The following is a 7328-nucleotide window of genomic DNA, read 5'->3' as shown; positions in this document are numbered from 1 at the left end:
CCAAGGTCCTTCATTGCAAATGACATTGCAAGTTGCTTCTTCAACATATCAATCCTAGAAGCATTCTGACCAACAATAAGCATGTCATCAACATATATCAAAAGGATAACAAAATCATTACTAGCAAACTGTTTAAAAAATACACAATGATAAAAAAATAGTCTTCTTGTAGCCTTGTTCTGCCATAACAGAATCGAACTTCTTGTACCATTATCTTGGAGCTTGCTTCAAGCCATACAAGCTCTTCTTCAGTTTGCAAACATGATCCTCTTTGCCTTTTACCATGAAACCTTCAGGTTGTTCCATGTAAATTTCATCCTTAAGATCACCATGAAGGAAAGCAGTTTTCACATCCATCTGCTCTATCTCTAAATCAAGACTTGCAGCCAAACTCAAAACAGTCCTAATAGAAGATCTTCTCACAATCGGTGAAAAAATTTCATTATAGTCAACTCCTTTTTTCTGGCTGTAGCCCTTGACCACCAATCTAGCCTTGTACCTTGGACACTGAGAATTTTCTTCATGCTTCAACCTATAAACCCACCTGTTTTGCAAAGCTTTCTTTCCTTTTGGCAACTTCACAAGCTCAAATGTTTGATTATCATACAAGGATTTCATTTCATCTTGCATTGCATCAAACCATTTCTTATTGTCGTCACCTTCCATAGCTTCCGCATAACATTCAGGTTCTCCCCCATTAGTCAAGGTCACATATCCATCAGTAAATGTTACATACTCACTAGAAGGATACCTCGTTGAAGGTCGTTGCTCTCTAGTAGACCTCCTAGGATGGAAACCTGGTGGATCTTCAGGTAGCTCAGGTTGATTATCAGCATCATCATCAACTGGAGCATCAATTGGATCTCCTATCTCCTGGTCATCAGGAACCAAAGGCTCATTTTGCTGCATATGCTCCTGATCTTGATTCTCTGCTAGTTCTGACGAAGGAGGCGGCTGAACTGGATCTACATCAGTCAAGTCACTGCTCTCTTGTGATTGACTCTTCTCTGCCTTATCAATGTCTTCAATGGTCTGGTCTTCAACAAACTCTACATCGCGGCTTCTTATAAGCTTCTTTTCAACTGGATCATAAAGCCTATAACCAAACTCATCTTGACCATACCCAATAAAGATGCACTGCCTTGTCTTCACATCCAACTTGGACCTCTCATCCTTTGGAACATGAACAAATGCTTTGCATCCAAAGACTCTCAAATGACCATACGAGACATCTTTGCCCGACCAAACATGATCCAGAACATCATTATCTAAAGCAATTGTAGGACTCAGATTAATCACATGAGCCGCTGTAAGTAGCGCTTCACCTCAAAAGACTTTAGGTAGCTTAGCTTTAGTAAGCATACACATAACTCTTTCAATCAGTGTTCTATTCATCCTTTCTACCAAACCATTCAACTGAGATGTTTTAGGAGGTGTCTTTTCATGCCTAATGCCTTGCTGCTTGCAATATATATCAAATGGTCTACAATACTCACCACCATTATCAGTGCGAATACATTTAAGCTTTTTACCTGTTTGCCTCTCAACCAAAGCTTGGAATTGTTTGAACTTTTCCAAAGCTTGGTTCTTTGTTTTCAAAGCATAAGTCCAAAGCTTTCTTGAATGATCATCAATAAAAGTAATAAAGTAAATAGCTCCACTAAAAGACCGTACCTTCAAAGGACCACAAATATCGGAGTGCACCAATTTCAAGAAGTCTGATTTTCTTGAAGGTTGATGCTTCTTGAAGGATAATCTTCTTTGTTTGCCAGCCATGCAATGAGAACATTTCTACAACTCTGCATTCTTCAAACCTGAAAGAGCATCCTTTCGAGCCAAATAGCCAAGTCTTTTTTCACTAATATGACCAAGTCTTCTGTGCCACAAGCTACAAACTTCTTTACTTTCAATTGCATTCACACTATCTTTTGCAATCATGGCATGCATCACATACAAACTTGAAGTACCTTTTTCTCGAGCCACCACTAAGTTGCCTTTAGTAAGCTTCCATTGTCCAAAGCCGAAAGTGTTTACAAAGCCTTCATTATCAAGCCTTTTAACTGAAACCAAATTCAAGCGAACATCTAGAGCGTGTCTAACATCTTTGAGTAGTAGCTTCATTCCCATATTAGTCTCAAGACAAACATCTTCTATACCAATAACCTTGGCCAAACCATCATTACCCATCTTAAGTACTCCAAAATTACCTGGAGTATAAGAAGTGAAGAACTCCTTCTTCGGTGTAACATGTATTGAGGCGCCACTATCAATTACCCAGCTGAACTCATCATCAAAAACAAGATTGACCTTGTACTCATAATCAGCAATATCAACAGTAAGAAGATCATCTAAAATAGAAGATACACGATCATTACCACTATCATCCTTCTTTTTTTTCTTACTTTGTTTTTCTTTTTCCAAAGATAGCAATATTTTTTAACGTGACCCATTTTGTGACAGTAGTGACACTCAACATTCTTGTATCTTCCCTTGAATTTGCTCCTGCTTTTACCTCTACTCTTTTGAACTCTATTCTGATTTCTCCCCTGGTTTCAGTGACTAACATTTCAGAGTGTGACGAAAAATTCTGCGTCTTCCTTCTCATCTCTTCATTTAAAATGCCACCTTTAACAAGTTGCATGCTCACTTTATCATTCGAAGCAGAATTAGTAAGAGAGATGCGAAATGTCTCCCAAGAATCTGGTAGAGTATTTAGCAACCACAATCCTTGAACCTCATCTTCAAACTTCATTCCCATGCTTGACAACTGATCTAGAACTCCTTAAAATTCATTCAAGTGATCTAATACTTGTGACCCCTCTTTATATCTCAAATTCATCAACATATTCAACAAGTACAATTTATTATTGCCAGACTTAAAAGCATACAAGGATTCAATTTGATTCTACAAAGCCCTAGTATGAGTCTCATTAGCATTGTGATTATAAACATTATCATCCACCCATTGCCTAATAAAACCACAAACTTGTTGGTGTTCAAACTCCCATTCTTCATCTGTTTTAGATTCTGGTTTTTGTGTAGAAAATACGAGTAAATGTAGATTTTTGACAAACAACAAATCTTTCATTTTGCCTTTCCATAGATGGTAATTAGTGCCATTCAAAATTATCATTCTAGTAGAATTATTTGCCTCCATCTTTCAAGCAAGTTATAACCAAATACCCAAAACTGACTCTGATGCCAATTGATAGGAATAATACACAATTTCCTACTTGCAAGAATTAGAGGAGCAACAATATCCACTCACAACAAGTATTAACACAAGCACAATAATACCCAATAGCAGCGGAAAGATTACATAAACCAGAAATTAGAAACAAGCTAACACACCAAGATTTTTAACGTGGAAAACCTCCTCAATGAGAGAAGTAAAAACCACGAGTCACCAAGACCAGGATATAGCTTCACTATGATGAAAAATAGGGTACAAGAGAGTCACAAATTACTGCACAAAATGTGCATACAACAAGCCAAACAATCCAAGCTTCAAAGCTTACAAAACAAGAACAAGAAGATGGAAATACCACAAAAATAGAGCTACTGTGTGTGGCCAATATCTCCAGCTACAAATGTCTAATTGAAGATCCGAACGGCGAAATCAAAGAACCAGATGTGTAGAACACACTATCCAAATTTGAGCTCGATCCAACGGTTAACGAATCTGCAGTGACCAATTTACAGAGACAGCTTTGTGTATGTGCGAAAATAACTTTCTCTCTTCTCTTCTCTCTAGTGTTTGGTGTTCTCTTGCAAAAATGACCTCTCTCTCATCCAACCCTAACTCACCTCAGCCACTTCAACTATTCATGGGTTTGGATACTAACTTTAGATCAGTTTAAAAATTAAAAATTAACATATTTTGTTATTATTTAGATCGAATAAAATATTAGCAAATATTTTAGTTGCATCGGTAAATTAAAAAAAATTAAATATAGGAACAGTTACAAAAATTGTGTTTGTTTTGTTTGCCTTAAAATCCTCTTCCATTACGCGCAGATTTTCATGTGTTCTAATTTTTCATATTTTGTGTTAATTAACTCTCCTCCTTCTCTATTATATTTAAGCAACCAAAATTCCTTTTTTATAATCTATTTAAGTTTCTAAACCCTACTTATCCATAACCCTTATACTTCGGATAGATAAGGTTATACCTCAGATTCTTTTTTAACATTTTTAAAATAAATAACCGTTAACTACAAAAACTGCCCCAATATCTCGGACTCACCCTAAAGATCAGAGATTGCGGTGAGAGATCAGTTACCTACTTATCTTAAACGACAATAAATAGTAGCATTAGCTGAACAAAAGGGGCGAATTGAGAACACAAATCACAATCCTAATATTTTTATTTCTATTTTACACTCTAATGAATATACTGTTGACTTGAGCGTCGGAGTCCTTTTTTGCAGATTTCACGACTGCGCTCGAGTTCCGGGAATTACCTAGCACTGTTGTCCAAGAAGTGCTGAAGCATTCACACTCCAACAGCGATGAGCTATAACTCAGAGTATCCTTGACAGAACATTTGGCGTCCACCGTGGGGCTAAAATCTAACGTTACCTCACAATCCTTTTTCCTCTGTTTGTTTTGTCTCCTTTTTGCAGGGCCAACAATTCACTACCGCTACCTCCCCCAACTCATGCTAAGTTAGTTGCTATGAATGCTGCCGTTCAAGCAGAAATGAGAAAGATGTCCGAACTCCTTGCAGGTTGAACAGATAGGGAGGAAGGTGACAGAAAGAATGCGAGCAAGGAAAACCCTGAGGACGAACATCACTCTGAAACAAACATGACGATGGAGGTCCACCCCTCCTCCCTCCGAAGTCCACAAAGAAGAGAACAAACCCTTTTTCTGCAGAGATAATGAACTTTCAGATGCTGAAGAATTTTACACTCCCAACCACACTGAAACCATATGAGGGTTTTGGTGAACCCAAAATCCACATCACTAAATTTGAATCTATGATGTTTTTGAATGGCGCTTCTCACTCGATTTTATGTTGTTCTTTTTCGACATTTTTGGACGAAGCTGCATTATTATGGTTTTTTTGTCTCCCTGCAAGTTCAATTTCCAACTTTGATGACTTTGCCAATCTGTTTGTCAACCATTTTACAACCTTGAAAATCTACGTTCATGATTATGATTTTCTCAGTACTACCAAACGAGGTCAGCATGAAAGCCTGAAGAACTATATGACAAAATTTGCCACATTCGCAATGAAAACTCCCGATCTCAGTCTAGACGTACACTTACATGCGCTGAAGAGTGGCCTACGCCTAAGAAGATTCCAGGAAACTATCGTAGTAACCAAACCTAACACATTAACCGAGTTTAGGGACAAAGCATCAGAATAGATAGAAATTGAAGAACTGAGAGAAGCCAAGAAAGCCGAAAAACAAACACCTGAAAGGAAAAAGATAGACAGGGAAGACCAAGCCAGACGAGGGAACAAAAGAAACCTTTCAGATTAACGCTGAAGTTTGATTCCTACACAAAATTCAACACAAGGAGGAAGGGCATAATAAAGGAAATTCTCCACACTAAGCTCATAAAACCACCTAGCAAAGCAGGAAGTTATCAAGACCAGAAATATTTGGATAAAAGTAAACACTGTGCATTCCATCAGAAGTTTGGTCACACCACTGACGAATGTGTTGCCAAGGACTTGTCAAAAATATTGGCAAGACAGGGGTTGCTAGATAAATATATCAACAGTAGAAGTAAAAAAGAAATGATGAGTCCGACAGCAAACCAATGAAACTATAATTCAACATCTAAAGACAGGAGCTTGGCATTCCCCACCCGAACTCCCCACACCGAGGGGAGTTATTAACTATATCTCAAGAGGCTTTGCAGGAGGAGGAATCACTAACACGACCAGAAAACGAAGTTATCAAACCATGCTAACCATGGAAGGATCTTCAAAGGCGCAACAAGCCTCGCTCCCCATAGAGCGCATTTCTTTGGATGCATCCGACTTCAAGTCCCAATGCCCGAACTTCGATGATCATGTTGTGATCTCAATAAACATGAGAGACTTGACAGTCAGAAAAGTCTTACTTAATCCAGGGAGTAGCATTGATGTTTTGTTCTACTTAACTTTTCGAAAAATGCAACTTAGCGACAAAGCTCTGCAACCTTCAACCGGAGAATTGGTAGGCTTCTCTGAGAAAAGGGTACCCGTGACAGGTTATGTATGGTTAAGAACGACATTAGGGGAGCACCCATGCTCAAAAATCCTAGATATTCAATTTTTAGTAGTTCATTGTGTCAGTCCTTATAATGTTATTTTGGGGCGACCATCCCCTACCCCTTTTAGGGCTATTGTTTCTACAGTTCACATGTGCATAAAGTTTCATGTGCAGAATAACATCGTTGCAATAGTACATGCTAACCATAAGGACGCATGACAATGCTACAAGTGCAGGACTGAAATTGAGGCCACCACCAACAAAAACCATTCAACAGGTTAACTCTGTCTACAATATAGAGGACATCCCGACCTTGACCGAACTGGATCCCTGAGACAACATCTCCAACTGACCTACCCCAACGGACGAACTAAGCAAGGTTTAACTCACCGAACTTGAAGACCAATATACTAATATCGGATCTATTTTTTTGCAGGAAATGAGAAAAATATCACCAAATTACTCAAGTCCAATGCTGACCTTTTTGCATGGACACCAGCGGATATGCTTGGAATCGATTCGAATGTCATATGCCATAAAGTTCTAATCAACCCCAATGTCCGACTAGTGCGTCAGAAAAACCGAAAGTTAGGAATAGAAAGGAGAAACACAACCATAGTAGAGACTCAAAAATTGCTTGATGCAGGATTCATCCGAGAAATCAGATTCTTGTCATGGTTGGCAAATGTGGTAATGGTAAAAAAGAGCTCAGGAATATGGTGCATGTGCGTGGACTTTACAAACTTAAATAAAGCATATCCCAAGGACTCATCAGTTACCAAGCATTGATAAATTGGTGAATAGCATCTTAGGCTTTGAGGTGTTAAGCTTCATGGACGCTTACTCCTGCTACAATCAGATACTAATGCATCCAAAAGATCAAGATAAGATTGCATTCATAACTGACCATGGTAATTTTTGTTATTAGGTAATACCCTTTGAACTTAAAAATGCAGGTGCTATATATCAAAGGCTGATGGACAAGGTCTTCAAAGACCCAATTGGTCGGAACATCGAAGTCTACATTGATGACATGGTAGTTGGTGCACGAATTGTGAATCACACTTTTCACAACGCGTACCACTAACCAGCAAGTGCACTGGGTCGTCCAAGTAA

This window comes from Arachis ipaensis, chromosome B04 (genome assembly GCF_000816755.2).
Source record: "Arachis ipaensis cultivar K30076 chromosome B04, Araip1.1, whole genome shotgun sequence".
Lineage (NCBI taxonomy): Eukaryota > Viridiplantae > Streptophyta > Magnoliopsida > Fabales > Fabaceae > Arachis > Arachis ipaensis.
This window is presented reverse-complemented; position numbering follows the sequence as displayed.